The sequence below is a fragment of the Canis lupus genome, chromosome 22 (genome assembly GCF_003254725.2).
Source record: "Canis lupus dingo isolate Sandy chromosome 22, ASM325472v2, whole genome shotgun sequence".
Classification (NCBI taxonomy): domain Eukaryota; kingdom Metazoa; phylum Chordata; class Mammalia; order Carnivora; family Canidae; genus Canis; species Canis lupus.
The window spans coordinates 17,631,214-17,649,830 of NC_064264.1; the positions used below are offsets into that span (position 1 = coordinate 17,631,214).

An 18,617-nucleotide genomic window follows, 5' to 3' on the forward strand; every position below is an offset into this window, starting at 1 on the left:
ATACTTACTTAACCTTATAAAAACTAGTCACCTTCTCCGATTGACTTATTTCACTCAGCATAATACCCTCCAGGTCCATCCACGTCGAAACAAATGGTGGGTATTTGTCGTTTCTAATGGCTGAAGAATATTCCATTGTATACATAGACCACAGCTTCTTTATCCATTCATCTTTCCAAACATTATATGGTCTCATTCATTTGGGGAATATAAAAAATAGTGAAAGGTAATAAAGGGGAAAGGAGAGAAAATGAGTGAAAATATCAGTGAGGATGACAGAACATGAGAGACTCCTAACTCTGGGAAATGAACAAGGCGTAGTGGGAAGGGAGGTGGGCAGGGAGTTGGGGTGACTGGGTGATGGGCACTGAGGGGAGCACTTGACTGGATAAGCACTGGGTGATATGCTATATGCTCGCAAATTGAGCTCCAATAAAAAAAAGACTTAAAGTATGTGAAACATAAAAAATATATATATGGGTGATAACACTGTTCAGAGACACAGACCACATACACTTCTTCCTTGATTACATCTTTTGTATTCTAAGGGCACAAGTTCATTTAGTGAAAAATGAAATATAAATCACTTAGGGTGATGCACTGTAGGTGGATGTATGGAAACACCGCTTTAGTGCACTGTGTTCAGTGTACTTTTTGCACAACTTGTTCAACTATGAATCGCTAGTGAGGAATAGTACATTTGTTAAACATTGTTGGAGTATCAGTAAACTTATGGCCGCCTGAACAATTTAATTTGGAAAACTGAAGAATAATCATATATATTAAATCCTATGAAAAAAATCAACTTGAAAAAGATTTATTATACTGCAAAGCACCTTTTATAATAAACAGGTTTTCCTAATTGAGCCCATTTTATTCTGATCGTTAAACTTATCTGTTTCAGTTGAACTACAAAAAAATGAAAACAAACAAAACAACAACAAAAACTAGTCACCAATTGGTGATGCCACAATCTATTTGGTTATTTTTATCTATTTTTTTTTATTTTTTGTTATTTATTTTTAGATACTGCACAATTTTCTTTTTTTTTTTTTAAGGATTTTATGTATTTGTTCATGAAACACACAGAGATAGAGGCAGAGATATTGGCAGAGGGAGAAGCAGGCTCCCTGTGGGGAGCCCGATGTGAGGCTCAAACCCAGGACCCCAGGATCACGACCTGAACCAAAGGCAGCGGCTCAACCACTGAGTCACCCAGCCGCCCCTAGATACTGCACATTTTTCAACCCTAATTCAAATAGATCAAACTAAACACTTAATTTCATTCATACACGTATTTATTTTATCACCTTGAGGTCTCTTTTCCACATTCCAAAATGGAATAATTTCCCCACTGCATTGCTCACCATTTCACTCTTGTTTTCAGGGTGTTTGTATGTATGGATTCATATGTTACGTTTAATTCAATTAAAATTCTTTCATAAATACCAAGTTTTACTCCATTAAGCATCTCCTCAAATTAGGAAATGGTATTATTTCACAGCATGACTTGTAATGCAATCTAGTCAAACCTTTCCTTGTACTATTTTCGGTGTACTTGTCCTACCTAAAACGTCTTCGTAGCTTGCTTTCTTCATCCATTCCATGTTTTATGCATTATTTCTATGGTCTGTCACCAACATCTTTTCCCCATTTTCTTTTTTTTTTTCTTTTCCCCATTTTCAACATGCTCTGAATGCTCCCTTGCTTATTATCCTCTTAGAAACCCAGAGAGTCCATAATCTAATGTGTTTGGTTTTTTTTTTTTTTTGGTTTCAATTATACCCACAATGAAATTATAATCATTTGAGGTGAGGTATTAACTAATTCATTCTCTTCTTTTCTCTCTACCTCACTTTTTCTCCCCCCATGTTTTTTTTCTATTTTTGAGAGAACTACATATAATATTTTCTTTTTGTTTTTTTTCAAGCATTTAAGCATACTAAACACTAGTGAATTCAATAGAAATATTAATGGTTTTCTTGCTACTTCATTCTTAGAGTTTGCAGTTGATCTCATTCTCAGGAATGAAGAAATTTGAAGAGCTTGTTTTGTGTCAGTTAATGCATTTATATATTAGTATATAACCTTCATGCCTATCTAAGTTGTACATGAATGTGGTATTTTATTATGATTTTAGAGATAAGGTAGAAATTTATTAACATAGAAAGTGGTTCTGTGCAGTATTATTATGAAACAAAAGAAAAACATTGAAAAGGAAGAAAAATAGTACTAGGAAGAAATGAAACCTCCTACTCTCCTTGTCCCATCTGGCAACAATTATGGGCTGTGATTATGGGATGAAGGAAGAGGAGACAGGTTGTATCACTGGGCACTCCTTTACTTCCTATTTATAACACAATTAATCTGGAAAATAAATACAGAAATAACATAGATTACTATTTTCCCCACCTCATCATCCTAATTCAAGCCACATATTACCTTAATATACTTTCTACATTCTAAAGATCTGTCTTGTTTTTCTAAAGTTCTTTTGAGGTTTAACTTATGTCACTATAAAGGTGAGACCCAGGATAAAACACAATATCACAGTACATTTTAAGTACCATGGCATAGAAGAATAATCACCTCATATTTTCTACTTATTATTCATTCATTTCCAAGACATTGTTGCAAAGATATTGAAGACTAAAATACTTATAGGTCACCGGACAATTGCCATTTCAAGACACTCAATAGGACAGTATATTTATGCATTTGAGCAAATGGGCTTTGCTAAGTTATTACCCCAAAAATAGCTGAAAGGAGACAATCTATATTTTAAAGTGTTATGATTAATTCCTTTTGACATGGATTACAATGTGGCAAGATCCACTCTGGTCACTAAATTTGGAGATAGGTTATTTCCTGTTTATTATAAAAAAATCACTAATTAGTGTAAACATTAAAATCAATGATTAACATTTGGTTATTGAAGATAATAAAGGTAATTGTAAGAATAGTGACATTAATAGGTAATAGAGAAATAATATCCTCCCAATTTTTGTACCTGCCTGTCAAATTTATTTCAGAAACAAAATTAATTAAATTTTATCTCAATTTTCTTTCTAACCTTGATTCCTTACCTGAGAGATGATATGTATTAATTGGCTTATTAAGAATCTTTCATAAGCTGCTGCCAAGTGATGTTTAACCATGTTACACTAGGAAATATTAGAACCCCCAAGATCCAGGGCAACAGAAAAATCAGTACATAGCTGGGTCTTCAGTCAAAAAGTTACTCTCTCTGCCAAAAAGGACAAAAATAAAATAGCTTTATCACTCTAAGGAAAAGATGGGTCACCTAGTTCTGATGAAGATGGAAATATATTCATATGAACCTTTCTAAAATATCCAATAATCCCCTTTATAATGAAAATACATAAAGATTACTTTTTGATTTCCAGGTAGTTGTGTAGAGAATTTGCCAGTTTAAGGGCCCTGCCACTTTACCTCTTGGAATTTCTTCTGTGTACCCTAGAGAAATAACTCCAACCTTGACTGCTACCACAGACTAATCAGTGATTTTTGTATATTTAATCTTGATGAAATATTAAGATTTAAATATATAGATATATATTGATTAGGCAATCAAGATATAATTAATTCTGAAAAATGATGGGCAGCCCAGGTGGCTCAGCGGTTTAGCGCCACCTTCAGCCCAGGGCGTGATCCCGGAGACCCAGGATCGAGTCCTACATCAGGCTCCCTGCATGGAGCCTGCTTCTCCCTCTGCCTTCCGTCTCTCTCTCTCTCGCTCTCTCTTTCTCTCTCTCTCTGTGTCTCTATGAATAAATAAATAAAATCTTAAAAAAATTCTGAAAAATGAAAAGAACACTTTTTATGTATCAGGAAATATTACAGAGAGACAAAGGTACAAATGAGTTCATAAGTCCAGCATTTCGGTTAACTACATGCACATTGGGAATTCAGAGTTTGCCTGTTGTATTTTAACACTGTTTATATTTAACTCTAACCTTGAGAGCTTATAATAAGTCTTTGCAGAAGGGTGTTGTCTTTAAATTTGTAATTCATTATGAATTTGATTCTTAAAGTATTGTGTAATCTAATATCTGGAGAAAGAGCCTATAATGAATAGTACAGGAGCACCACTGTTATTTTACAGAAGAGATCACTGATTATCCTTGTTCTCTGAACAAGCTATCATGTAATACTTTCAACAATATTTCCTATAGGCTTTCACAGCTTTTTTCTTTTTCTTTTTTTTTTTTTCCTGAACATCAAGATACTGATCACTGGCTATTGGCTTGAAGTTCTTTGAGTGCTTTCTTCATAGGCAGTAGCATAATCCAAACAGGTAATAGTGGAGCATCTTGTGATAATTTTCTGTTTGCTACTTGTTATTTAAAAACAAAATATCAAAATGCGTATCCACATGGCATATTCTGTTTTCTGATTTTTGGTTTTGTTTTATCAGTATTTTTCATTAATTTATTGTATTCTCAGCACTTCTGTGAATGCCTGGAATATAGTAAACACTCAATAAATAGTGGCTGAATTAATAGTCATTGAACTCTGAAAATCTAGAGAGATTCATAAAAAGCCTGATTCATTAAGTATAATCCAAGTGTATTGATTTAGAGTATATATTTTAGTCATTAATACCCCCTCTAAAAAAATTCTTCACTTTTCCTAAGCAAGAACAAAGCAAGTAGCAATAGAAATTCACCTTGAAACTAATGTTATTGGTTTAAAATGTTAATGATTAGTATTGTGGGTTTTTAGTTTAAACAGAAAGAATTGATTTTTTTTTAAATGGGCTTTCTGTGGGTAAAAACCAGGGAGAAACATTAGTAGGGGAATGATGATGATGTGGGCATAAAAGGCATAAAACCTAGAGTTAAGTGAAAGTTTTTTTTTAATTATTTATTTATTCATGAGAGACACAGAGAGGCAGAGACCTAGGCAGAGGGAGAAGCAGGCTCCATGTGAGGAGCCATCCCATCCCCGGGATCACAACCTAGGCCAAAGGCAGAGGCTCAAGCACTGAGCCACTAGGGCCCCTAAGTAGAAGTTTGATTGTCATTATTAAAAATATTTTCTAGCACAAGAATTAAGCATTTGTTCATTCATTCATCATTTTGTAAATGTCTAATTGCAGTGATAAGAAAGTCATTTCATTTGTTTTGTTTTTTGTTTTGTTTTGTTTTGTTTTTTCCTAAGGAGCATCATTCTATTAAGGATCATGCTTCTTTCAAGACTTCATTTCTAAATATTTAAAGTTCAAACAATTCTCATGGCATTAGGGAATTTGTCTAGTTATTTAAAGATGCAAATGCATTTTGAGGAGAGCTGCACATCTCCAATTCATATTTCTATTTAAGAAAGGTAACCATTGTAAAATATTTATCAGAAAGATAATCATAGAAAATTAAATTAATTAGAAAGATTACTTTGAACCCTATCTCTTCATTATCTTTTAATATTTAAGTGCTATTAATGAGTATATATTTCTAAGATGAAATCTCAGTATTTTCTCCATCTCCCTACCTTGATAAAAGTGCAAACTCTTCTCACTGTAGCATTCCAGCTGTTCTCTCTTTAAATCTCAGAACGAATTCGTAGGTTTTTCAGGATGATTTGAAAGTTATCTAGGTAAATTGGTGGGGACAGGTGACTTGGGGACCCTACTCTTCCGCCATCTTGCCCCTCCTCCCAAAATCTCAGTATTTTGATCTATATGGCATCTAGCAATGCATTTTCCTTTTAACTCTGAAAAATTAAATACACATAAAATTACCTTTATGTACATTTTTCAGGAGGAAATTGAAAGTTTTAATAAAAGCATTACATAAGTTTAAATAAACTATTTATCAATGCTAATAAATTTTTCTTTCTAAAACTAAAACACAAGATGCAGTGGCTAATAGGGAAAAACATCTGTAATTGAATGATGCCAGTAGTAATGAAGAGGATGGATATGAACAGCTTTGGATTTTCATGTTTCCACTTCCCTGTCTATATTGCAGATTTAAAATTACAGGGTAGAAAGCAAATTTAGATGAAAATTTGACTTCTTCCCCTTTTGTGTAGATCTTTATTTTTCTAGAAGGATTCTAAACTAGTGTTCTGAATAGCAAATAATTACTCCAGTCTGCTCACCCCCACCTCCACCCTGACACACACACACACACACACACACACACACACACCCCTAATGAATTGAGTAGATTAAACTCTATATGTCATGTATTGAATTTTATATTTCATTCTATGCTCTCCAATTGGTCAGCACAATAGAAAAAGATTTTTGGTTATGGCTTATACTTTGGTACTAGTTTACTTTCTGGATACCAAAGAGGATCCTTTTCTCTTACCAATGACCTGTTTTTCACAAATGAGATTTAAGATATTATCAGGAATTGCAAGGATGATTTATACCTAACAAGTATAAATTTATTTGACCCCAATGTAATTTAATAGACATAAAGAAAAATAATTTTAATGCTTGTAACCATAATGAAAGGCTCAAGAAACAAAATTAAGTCCATAGCTTTAAGGGGGAAAATATAAACAAATGCTACAAGACAATGTCTTCTAACAATGCTTTAAAAAATAGGTAACTTGGGGCACCTGGGTGGCTCAGTTGGTTAAGTGCCTTTGGCTCAGGTCATGATTTGGGGGTCCTGGGGTGGAGCCCCACATTGGGCTCTCTGCTCAGAGGGGAGTCTGCTTCTCTTTCTCTCTTTCTCTCTCTGTACATCTTATTCTCTCTCAAATAAAAAAAAATTAAAAATCTTAAAAAAAAAATAAGTAACTTATTGCCTGTGGAAATCACCACTTGACTCCTTCTCCAAGCAATAATGTCTAGTGAACAGCAACAATGCCACATGTCTGAGTACCAGCGTAAGAGCAAAATTCAACTTTTCATCATCAAAAAATGATGTATTACCAAAATGTGGTTTTAGGGCAATATGCTCACAGTTTGGGAGAAATACATCTTACCAATTATTAAACCAAACATAAATGAGTTTTGTAATTTTGGGGAAAATATCACTGAATATTTACTTTCTTTAAATAACATGTCTGTCATGATAATGTTTTAATAAAAGAAGTAAAATGAGATTCCTGCTACTAAAATATTCTGTACTGATTTTGCCCCTCCATATAAAGCATTTCTTTTTATGTACAAGTTTTTTACAAAGCATTCTCACTATAAAGAATTCCTACATTCTTTTCTAATCAATTATAAAATAATAAATGCTAAGGATCTCATTCTATTTAAGGGATCATTTGCCAATGAATCTCCCCTAAGAAGTGAGGGTGCTTTATATTGGCCAAGGTAGAGCTTAGGCATATTTAAACAATATTATCTTAACATCAAAGACATTATGATTTGGTTTTGAGTAATAGATAAGGAAAAAAAATCAGAAGACTTTGGAGAAATAAAAACATAAACATTCTATCCTATTAGGTTAAAAAACTTAAACCCTAAGTTTTAAGAGTGCAATTAATTCAATAATCATTTATGTACAACAGTAATTTCATTTTTTATATTCATCTGTTTATCATATTTTAATTTATTTCATCACATTTAATGTTGAAATGTCTCTGCTATCCAGAGGCCTACTGCTCATAGAAGAAGTTATATGCATGAATTTCTGTGAAAAATAAACTTACTAATTGGTCTCCTCTATTTATTTAGATTTAGGACTGGAGGCACAAGCTGATTATCCTAATATTTTTTTAATGAAACACGTTTGCTAAGCAGTTTAGTAAATTGCTTATATATTAAGTAAATAAAGTAAGTTACTTAAAATGATCATTATTAATTAAAACATCCAATTGCCTTGCAACTTTTATTGTGATTACTAATCACCTATAATGTTTATTAATGACATGGCTCTAACAATCTTTACAATGCAATAGTTTATTTCTTATAATTTAATATTTTCCCTAAAATATTAAATTATAAGCAGTATTTCCTTTTGAAAGTTCCAAATTCAGTTCTGACTGGTGTTTCATCATAAAATTTCTCATATCATTTTGAGTTACATAATCTTTATTTTGTAGTAATATACATTTTTAACTATCTTGTAGACTCACCCCTGAAAAATAAGTGATACATATATTCTCTATGAAATCACAGATACAAGACAGTAAAAACTCAACTGTATCTTATTTCCTATGTTAAAAAAGCTCTTTTTGTTATTAAGCCACAGTATATGAATACAGCCCCAACTTGGAAGGCATATCGCTTGGATACTCTCATTTTACCTACACAGTAAATCCAGTATTTTATTCTAAATCATTCTTTTTCTTGCATTCCCATCAAAGATACTTTCCTAGCTTTATCTTTCTCTTTAGTGTCCTGCTTCTTGAAAGAGTAGTATCCAAATGCTGTCTCAGTTTTTACCTTAACTTTACTCCCAAGCCCATGTTATTCTGGCTTCTTATTTTATTGTTATTGTAATGAAATGTCCAAATACTAATTAACTAATGAACTCCCAACCATAGCTGGAATGTTCTTCCATATTTAACACTGTTCATCATACATATTTTCACATTATACCTTATTTATATTTTACTGGATATCATTCAAATCACACATTGTACAGTATATAGTAAATCCACAATAAGTAATTTTTATTATTTTTTAAGATTTTATTTATTTATTCATGAGGCACAGAGAGAGAGAGAGAAGCAGAGACACAGGCAGAGGGAGAAGCAGGCTCCATGCAGGGAGCACCCGGAACTCGATCCCGGGTCTCCAGGATCAGGCCCTGGGCCAAAGGTGGTGCTAAACCGTTGAGCCACCTGGGCTACCCAATAAGTAATTTTTAAATTTACTTGTTGGTACTGAAATTTTTGGACAAGTTACACATGTAGCTCGTTAATAGCAGTGGCTTAATAGGATTGCTGTCCTCCTGTTTTCTAATGTATGGAAAATTTAGCGTGGAAAACTTAACCACCTAAAAATAGGGCTAGGGTAATCTTTGTATGGTCAAAACATAATCCAATAAATGTAATATTGAAATATTTTTTCCAAAATACATTTTGGTACTTAAATCACATACTTTTTTTATATTAACAATTAAGTTCATTCTATTATGAAAAGTTTTAGGAAAGTTTTAGGAAATTACTAGTTTTTTCCTTTTTTTTTTTTAGTCTGAAAAAAACTTTTTTGAAAAGGTATTCAAAAACCATTTATAATAATGGATATGGTAAATAAAGATACAGAATTCATTTTAATGGTATTATTATTAGTGTTGCCAATAAAACTTTATCTGCAGTTTTCCCAAGATATTTAAGGAAGAATAAACTTATCAAATATGAATATGTACTTTTTCTATCACTTAATATGAACTAATAAAATGCATTTAATATCTGTGATTAAAATGCATGAGTTCCCTCATGATTAAATCATTCTTGGTAATAGCTAGGTTCAAATTTTAATTATTTTAACTACTTGCTTAAAACATGGAGTTTCTATTTTATGCTCTGATTCTACTCCAGATTTCATGGGGGGAGGGGGGGGGAGGAAGTATGAAAATTCAAGCTGTGAGATGGTCAGAAGGGGCTTTGGCGCCATCTTGCGGTTAATTATATTTTGGTCCTGGTTTGTTTTCTTTCCCAGTTGCTGGCCAGGCCCCACAATGAAAGCAACAACATATATTTTGAATTCTTAAATTCCATGGCAACCCAGCACATTTGTAAATATCTTTTAATAAGCACGCAGGCTAGGCATCTTCTACTTAATCATTCGATGTTCCTTCTGGCTTTCATGCATTTTCTAAAGCAATTTCTGTCTCCTGAAATGCTGCACTCTTTTATTCCCTCATCCCATATATCTGACTCTTATCTACTCTCCACTACCAAGGTGAAAATGACACTTCCTTCACAGAGCCTTCATAAACTCTTCTGTGTCTCAGTGGTTCATTTCTTTAAATAGGTATTATACCTAAAGTCAGTGAGAAAAACACAACTTGGGACCTCACTGTTTCAGTGGCAGCATGGTATTATCTGCTCAAATGATTTAGAAATATTTTTTTAAACAGTTTTTATTGTATTATGAAAAGATTAAAAATATATAGAATGAAGGAGAGTGTTTCTATGGGGCCCCATGTAGCCACTACTCAGGTACACAATTACTAATTCACGGCCTTTCTTTTTATCTGTAACCTTATAGCTCAAAGTGTATTCTAGGGACCAGTAGCATTGCCTTTGCCTAAGAGCTCACTAGGCGTGTGGATTCTCCTTGTGCCACCACAGAAGTACTGAATCCAAGTCTGCATCTTAACAAGAATCCTAAATGAATCCTAAATGTTCTTATGCATTAAAACTTGAGCAGCATTGTTCTTCAGTATGGCCCGCTTCTGTACCACTATCACACTGGATTATTTTGAAGCAAGTTCCAAGGATAATCATAATATCCTTGAAAATATTTCAGTATATGGCTCACAAAGATTAGGAATGTTTTTAAAAAACATAATCACTACCCCATTATTATACCATTAATAGACTAAATCATTATCAATAGTTTTTAATATTAAATCTTCCTATTTAAGTCTGAATGTTTTCATTTAGGATTTGTTTATTAAGATTAGGACCCAAGGCGCGCCTGGGTGGGTCAGTGGTTAAGTATCCGTGTTCTGCTCAGGTCATGATCCCGGGTCCTGGAATAGAGCCCTATGTAGAGCTCCCTGCTAGGCAGGAGTCTGCTTCTCCTTCGGCTCCTCCTCCTGGTCTGGTTCTCTCTCTCTCTCTCTCTCTCAAATAAATAAATAAAGTCTTTAAAAATAAATAAATAACTTAGGATCCAAACACAGCCACATACTGCATTTGGTTGAATTGTGCCTTAAATCTGGAAAGTTGTAGGTTTCCCCCTCACAACCGTTTTCCTTTTACTTAATAATTTATTTGTTAAATAAAATGATTAATTTTGAAGAGTTTTTCATATGCAGTATCGTGCTGATTTTATGTCTAGGGTAAGAATGCATATAATAAGTCTATTTCAGTTACATACAGCCACAATAACATGGTATAACTAATTGCTCCAAAATTCTTGGCTTCACACAGCTGGACTTAATTACGTGTCTATGGTCAGTTATAGAGTAGCTAAGATGACTTACTGTTTTAATTTGTTTGGGCTGCTGTAACAAAAATACTATAAACTAGATGGCTAACAAACAACAGAAATTTATATCTCACAGTTCTGGAGGCTGGGAACTCCAAAGTCAAGGTGCTGGCAGATTCAGTGTCTGGGGAAGGCTCGCTTGCAGGCTTATAGTTGATCATCTTCTCACTATGACCTCACATGGCAGAAGGGGCAGGGAAGCTCTCTAGGGTCTCATTGATAAGAGTACAAATAACCATTCATGAGGGCTGTACCCTCACGATCTAATCATCTCCCAAAGTCCCCACCTTCCAGGACTATCGTAGTGGAGGTTAAGATTTTAATACATGAATTTTGCAGGGACATAACAATTCATTATTTTGCACTTACTGATACTGGACAAACTCTCTCATATGTTTGGGTTTAGCTTGAACAAGTAGGATGCCTTGGTTTTGTTTCTTCTGGTCTCTCATCCTTCAGAAAGTTATCCTAGCCTGATTCTCATAGCACGTGTAGGAGTCAGAGAGAGCAGAAGCAAGCAAGTTTCCCTTGGATGTAGGCCCAGGGTGGGGAAATGAATCCACCTTTTAATGTGAAGCATTGCAGAAACATATCCCAAAGATTGTGGAAGAAGGAGGAGTGGAGAACCAGTCTCATTTTTTTTTTTTATTCAATTGATCACATATTTTTTTAGAATATTTTACTGCAAATTTGAAAAATAATGTCAATGCCATACCATTTCTATGGGAAGTTTCACTCACTTAAATATTAATTATTATATATTATTCCACCCTGCCAGCACCTTTACTTTGGAGGTTATTATAGGTAAAATAATATTTTTTCATATTCTAGATTTTATTCTGAGTATCTTCTAGATGTTTAACAAGTGTTTTCCCCTTCCAGTAAAGTTAATTGTGTTTTTTGTTTATTTTCCATAGCATTATTGGTCATTCTCTCATATATTGATCAAAGCTCCATGTTAGGGGCACCTGAGTGGCTCAGTTGCTTAAGCCTCCAACTCTTGGTTTCAGCTCAGGTCATGATCTCAGGGTCCTGGGATCAAGGCCTACATCAGGCTCTACACTCTACCTGGAGTCTGCTTGAGATTCTCTCTCTCTCTCCCTCTGCCCCTCCCCCTGCTCATACTACCTCTCCCTAAAACAAATTAATATAGTTTGGAAAACTTAGGTGATACACACACACACACACACACACACTCACACATACACATTCAAGTATATAAAGGCAAAGAAAAGAAAAGCAGAAATTTGATGTCCTTATACCCTGGTGGCCATCACCATCACCATTAGTCCTTCTGCTACTCAGTAACTGAATGTCGGGATCTTCAGCTCTGGGCTGGTTTCTCATCCCTGTCTATCAGCTCGGATAAATACATACCTACTACTTTTCTTAAGGCCTCAGTAAATAGTACTCAGATTCCACAGGTATCCCAGGCAGGGTTCCATTTGGGCCAGTTTTTGCAGATGTTAGCCTGATACAACAGATCTCCATTCCAGAACACCCAACTTAACCTACCTTTGAGATACTGATTGAGGAAAATAATAGAACATATATTGTTTTTGTAGGATTCGTTAACAAGCCATTAATAAACAACACCTTATATAGAGTAAGAATTCCTAAATACAACCATTATTTATTTGAATTATTAGTAGTCAAGTTATATTAAATAATGTTTTTAAAATGTTTTATTGACGGATTGATTGATTGAATGATTGATTTGAGAGTGTGTGTGTGTGCACAAGTGGAGGGAGGGGCAGAGGGAGAGGAAGTGAGAGAATTTTGAGCAGACTCCACACTCAGTGAGGAGCCTGATGCAAGGCTTGATGAGACCATGAGATTGTGACCTGAGCTGAAACCAAAAGTTGGATTCTTAATGGACTAAGCCACCCAGACAACCATTAATAATGTGTTTTTATGTAATTTTCATACTGTGCTAATTAATTTAAATTTACCTAATACCACCATATGAAAATAACTTTTTATTTTAAAATATAAAGTTTTCTTTCTCTGGCTTTCCAAAAGAGATTTTTGTGGAGTTTTGTTTCTTTTTTTCTTTTTCTTTCTTCTTTTTTTTCCTGTTTTGGGGGGTGGGCTTTTGTTTTTCATTTCTCTTTTAAAAAAATTAAGTATAGTTGACACACAATGTTACATTATTTTCAGGTGTATGACATAGTGATTCAACTTCTTTATGTTATGCTGTGTTCACCACAAGTGTAGCTCCTATCTGCCACCACACAACACTATTACAATATCACTGACTATATTCCTTATGCTGTGCTTATTCCTGTGACATACTCATTGCATAACTGGAAGCCTTTTTCTCCTACCGGCCTTCACCCACCCGCTATCCCCTTCCCTCTGGTAGTCATCAGCTTGTTTTCTGTGTTTATAGGTCTGATTTTGCTTTTTGTTTGTTTATCATTTGTTTTGTTTTTCAGATTCTACATATGAGTGAAATCATGTGGTATTTGTCGTTCTCAGTCTGACTTATTTCACTCAGTGTAATACCTTCTAGGTCCATCCGCTTGTCACAAATGGCAAAATCTCATCCTCAAAAAGAGATGTTTTGATTTGATTTCTTCATACACAATGAGCTGTTATCTTAATTATAATGCCTGGAAATTTTTTATTGCTTTTTCTTATTTAAAAGACACATTTCTTTTACAAGCAGTATTCCTGAGGAGACTAAGAAATAGATTTTAAAGTACAATTGATTGTGATTTTCTCACTTTAAATACAATACATAGTACTGGACCAGAGACCTTAATGCCAAAACTAGAGACCCTAATACCATTTTAGGTGATACCCTTAATATGTCTGTGTTACCTAGGATAATACTATATCCTATAACAAATAAACCCACAAATGCCAGTAGTTTAATTCAGAGAGGTTTATTTTCTTTTTTACGTGGAATCCAAAGATGGATATTTCTGGAACCTGTGAATTCCCCAAATTCCATGAACTCACTGCTTCAAAAGAGTATTCAGATTCTCAGGCCGACAGAGGCTGCTCCATATGCATGTCACCTCCAGGCTTCACTGACATCAACCATTATTGAACAGACAAGAGAAGAAACAGTTTGAAAACTCAGTGGGAGGTTATCATGGTCCAGGTCTGAACATATTGTTATTACTTCTACCCACATTCCATTGGCCAGAGCTGAAAGTCTCAGCCACACATAACTGAGAAGGGTTGATAAAAGTACTGTAACCATGTGCTTGGAACTAAGAGAAAAGGGATTTCATGAAAAAGTAGCTTGTGACTACCAGTGTTCTTGATACACATTGAACTGAATATGAGGTACATCAGGTGACACATAAAAATGTCATTTTTTGTGTTGGGGAAAAATAGACTGTTAATTTGAAGGTCAGTTCTCTGACTTTAGCTCTACTATAACTTAGCTTAATCTCACTAGATCTGTATTTTCTCATCTGTAAAATATTGGACCAATAAATTGATTTAACCATTGTGTGAGTCTCATATTTGTTTGAAAACCCAAGACATTCTCCCTCTCTCCTTTTTCTTTCTTATTTTTCTTTTTCTTTGAGAGAGAGAATGCAAGCAAGGTGTAGGAGGAGAGGAAGGAGAGGGATAAGCAGACTCTGTGCTGAGCGTGGAGCCCAAGGAGGGGCTTGATCTCATGACCCTGAGATCATGACCTGAGGTGAAATCAAGAGATCCTTGGCTGACTGAGTCACTGAGGTGCCCCTCCAAGACACTCTCTTAAAAATGTAAATACAGGGACAGCTGGGTGGCTCAGCAGCTGAGCATCAGCCTTTGGCTCAGGGCATGATACCAGGGTCCTAGGACTGAGTTTCCATCAGATTCCCTATAGGGAGCCTGCTTCTCCCTCTGCCTATGTCTCTGCCTCTCTTTCTATGTCTCTCATGAATAATTTTTTAAAATTATGTACATAGTACACATATACCATATTACACCTAATCCCATATAGGTTGCAGAAATCCTATAATGCAGGCCTAATATTTGTAAATATAATATAAAGAAGTTATTTTAGGAAGTAACTTCCACATCTTACATAAGAAATGCTTTATGTTTGCTTGCTAATAATACACTAGTGAGAAAGTGTCTGCAAACATCGATGTATATATATTAATGTTTTTATTAGTGGGTGGAAGAAAGTTTGAGGAAAATGGAAAGCATTGCTGGCTGGCCAACCTTGTGTGACTTTAATAATAACTCACTGCAATGACAGTATTAGTTCATACCTATGTGAGGTACATATTTCTAATTTTGTGTCTTAATTATTTTTCAAAATGGGATAGACTTTGGGAAAAGATAGATTGATCAGATCTTTAAAAATCTGATAGGTTTTGGAAATTGGGAATGTTGCCTTCATAGAAACAACACTTTTCATTTTTTTGAGTTGAATAGGGAACAGAGAAAATATATCTTTACTCTTACTTTCTTTCTCTGAGTTGCTCATATATCACAGACCATAACATGGCATGAGAAAATTGATTCCACTGGGTATAAGTATTAAGGATCAAAACAATTCCATTAATTTTATCCATTACTCTTCTTCTGTCCTAACATTTGGACTAACTGGACAATGTCAGCTATTTTTGTGGTGATAAATAATAGGGCTATTATAGAACTAAGGTGTTTTTGGATCATTCACACTTGAATTACAGGATGAAAAATGTAAGTTAAACTTAAAGGCTTTTAAAATATCAGTTTCCACCAAAATTTATAGTTAACCTATAATTTCTACTTGTATTTATGCCAATTTCATGAAAATTCTCCATTTTCTTAATTGACAACAAGATGTTTATGTAACTGCATACTACATAATACCTACGTTGTTAGTATGCACAGAATTTCTGATTCTCCATCTCCTTAGTGAGGCTAACTATTTTTTGTGAGTTATGGAAAACTGAGATCTTAATGATCTTAATGGACATGATGAGTTGCCACAGAGACGTAACTAGGTAGAAATTCTGCTCACCCCCCCTCCCCAATTTATTCTTTCTCAGAAAATTTTATTTTCTTTTAATTCTGGAACATGTTTTTTTATGTGTGAACAAATCAAATGGAAAGAGAGAGTGCACTCCTAATTTAAAAAATACTTTGGGGGTCCCTGGGTAGCTCAGTCAGTTAAGTGTCTGTCTTTGGTTCAGATCATGATCCCAGGGTCCTGGGATGGAGACTCACAGCTTCAAGCTCTTTGCTCAGCAGGAAATCTGCTTCTCACTTGTAAGTAAGTAAATAAATAAATAAAATCTTAAAAGAATACTTTGGAAACTAATGGTAGACAATAGCTTTCAAGGATAACATCTAAGGGGCAGCCCGGGTGGCTCAGTGGTTTAGCGCCACCTTCCGCCCAGGACGTGATCCTGGAGACCTGGGATCGTGTCCTATGTTGGGCTCCCTGTGTGGAGCCTACTTCTGTCTCTGCGCCTCTCTGTATCTCTCATGAATAAATAAATAACATATTTTTTTTTTACAAAAAGAAAGATAACATCTAAGAAATGGATGAGGGGGCAAGGGATTGTACATGGGAATAATTCTGGAGATGAGTCTTTAGCAGTTGTATTTCCAAAATTGATGAGCAATAGAACATCCTACAAAGCTTGGAGGCCTGAAAAGGCAGAATGGATGAATGCTGATCAATACAATCAAATCCAACATGTTAGAGGGCCTCAACTTACTCCTAACAGCAGGGTGAAAAGAGATGAGAACATTCTGAAGTGACTTGTTCCAGTAGTGAAACTGACTAAGCATATCCTGGATTTACAAAGATTATGTCTTTCTTCCTCAGATGGAATGGGCTCTGACTAAAGAGTAACTTCAACTTGGAAAAATGAAATTATTTTTTTAAACATAATGCAGGGCTTAAAAATATATTCAGTTGATTTGTTTTGTACTATATGCTTCCAAAAACAGTTTCATTTTCTGTCTCGATGTTCCTCATTAAACAGATACATTATATCCATAATAGATAAGAGGAAACTGAAGGTTTTGGGGCTATGGGAGTAGCATAATACAGCCACTATGTGGAAGAGAGGGAAGTCGATTTCAGGATTCCTGGTAAACTCTCTGATTCTATCAAACAGTGCTCCATGCCCTTATTAGTTAGGACATGTGGAGGTGGGTAAAACCAAACAAGCTTTTCTATGCAAAGATCACATTAATGATGTTATACTATGTAGTTTGGAAAGCACTGCTCTGGATAGTTCTCTGATAATCATCTTGTATCTTGAGGTAATGCTGATGATGGAAACCGAGACTTAAATTGGATAGATCAGAAATAGATTGTTTCCTCATGTCCTCAAACAGCCACCATGCATGCCTTGGACTACTTCTCTCCAGAAAATTATATGATGTTAACATCACTATTATTTTGAGTTTTCATATTAGATTATATTGAACTGAAATTCATTTTACTTTGCACACCTTATAAAAATTAAACTGTAGGGCATAATAAGAAACATTAAGTAATAAATAAATAATAGATAATATACTATGAAAAATAAGATCATACATAAAATTTTTCTGTGAATGACAGAAGTAGAGACTGGGCTCCAGGACATTGTGAGACTTTACATTATTTAGATAATTTTAGCATACCTTAAAAAAATAAAAGAATAGATCATAGAGAAGGAGGAGAAGGTCAAAGAGGAGAAAGAGGAAGAGGAGGAGTCAGAAATAGAGTAAGAAAATTGAGTAACCGGGGAGCAAGGTTGGCCGTTCACCTTCTGCACTGTGCAAGGAACATAGAGTTGTGACATAAAACTCTGCTGTCTTGGTGCTTATGGCAGACATCTTTCAATGATGGAAATCTGCAAATGAAGCAATCAGAGCCTGATGCTCTGTAATATTTGAAGCATGTAAAATCACTCTCCTTATTGTGATTTGCATGCTCACAGGAAAACCTTCCGACCATGATTTGGTTTGCCAAATTGATTTTTTGGCCACCCAAGCAAGTATTAGTTTGTGTGACAGGTATATTGCTCACTGAGGATTAGTATATTAATTTATCTGCTGATATATATTTTATTTTTTTTTGTGAGTTTAGTTAGTGTGAGTCAGCCTGATTAAATACGGGGAACTCTGGAACCCAGATAGAAATGTATTTTTTCTAACCTGTTTGTTTCTACATTTTGCGTCTTTCTCACAGGATAGAAAAAGCTAAAAGAGTAATGCTTATAAAAGAACCTGATACAGGAACTGGCCTATAAAAGGCCCCCGCAAACGTTCTCCCAGCTTTTTCCAGCACTCACTACATGAGTGATCATTGATGAAGTGCCCAACTTCTGATTTCCTATTTCCTCATAAGTATCAAAGAAATTAGCTTAACATTGTTGAGTCTTGTGAAAAGAAAACCTATGCGATGGTTGCATATTACAAAATGTTTCACCAATCTTAGCTTTCTCCCATATGGATATATAGTGCATTCATTCCAGACTTTTTTTTGTAAGAGCAGCAAAAAATAAAATGGGGGGAAGGGGGGTTGAGTTTCTGGACTGACTGTTTATCAGGTTGTTTCATCTACTACCAG

General features: G+C 34.7%; 2 long non-coding RNA genes across 2 annotated transcripts in view; one reads left to right on the forward strand and one right to left on the reverse strand.

Annotated features, from left to right (window-relative positions):
* Positions 1 to 4,321, forward strand: part of LOC112678739 (uncharacterized) — a 77,799-nt gene extending 73,478 nt beyond the window's left edge. Inside the window, exon 5 of the long non-coding RNA XR_003147788.3 lies at positions 4,247 to 4,321. This is a non-coding gene — a long non-coding RNA (uncharacterized LOC112678739). The remainder of the gene's footprint in view (positions 1 to 4,246) is intronic.
* Positions 4,322 to 13,992: 9,671 nt separating this feature from the next.
* LOC118351987 (uncharacterized) overlaps positions 13,993 to 18,617 on the reverse strand; it is a 70,398-nt gene continuing 65,773 nt past the window's right edge. Inside the window, exon 4 of the long non-coding RNA XR_004808330.2 lies at positions 13,993 to 14,136. This is a non-coding gene — a long non-coding RNA (uncharacterized LOC118351987). The remainder of the gene's footprint in view (positions 14,137 to 18,617) is intronic.